A 223-nucleotide genomic window follows, 5' to 3' on the forward strand; every position below is an offset into this window, starting at 1 on the left:
GCCGTCACGGGGCTGGGAGCACGCGGTGGTCAGCGTGCCGGGGAGAGACGGCTACCCAAGGACAGCCAGCTCCTGCTGCTGGGAAGGGGGCCAGGGGCTGCGGGGACGGGGCTAGGGAGGAGAGGAAGGGCGCAGAGCAGCGGGATGGAGGGATGCTCCAGCCCAGCCTTGGGTCAGTGCATCATTGCTCCAGGGACGGTTGCAGGGGCTGTGAGGCTGGGCA

The sequence above is a fragment of the Pterocles gutturalis genome, unplaced genomic scaffold (genome assembly GCF_000699245.1).
Source record: "Pterocles gutturalis isolate BGI_N339 unplaced genomic scaffold, ASM69924v1 scaffold33974, whole genome shotgun sequence".
NCBI lineage: Eukaryota > Metazoa > Chordata > Aves > Pterocliformes > Pteroclidae > Pterocles > Pterocles gutturalis.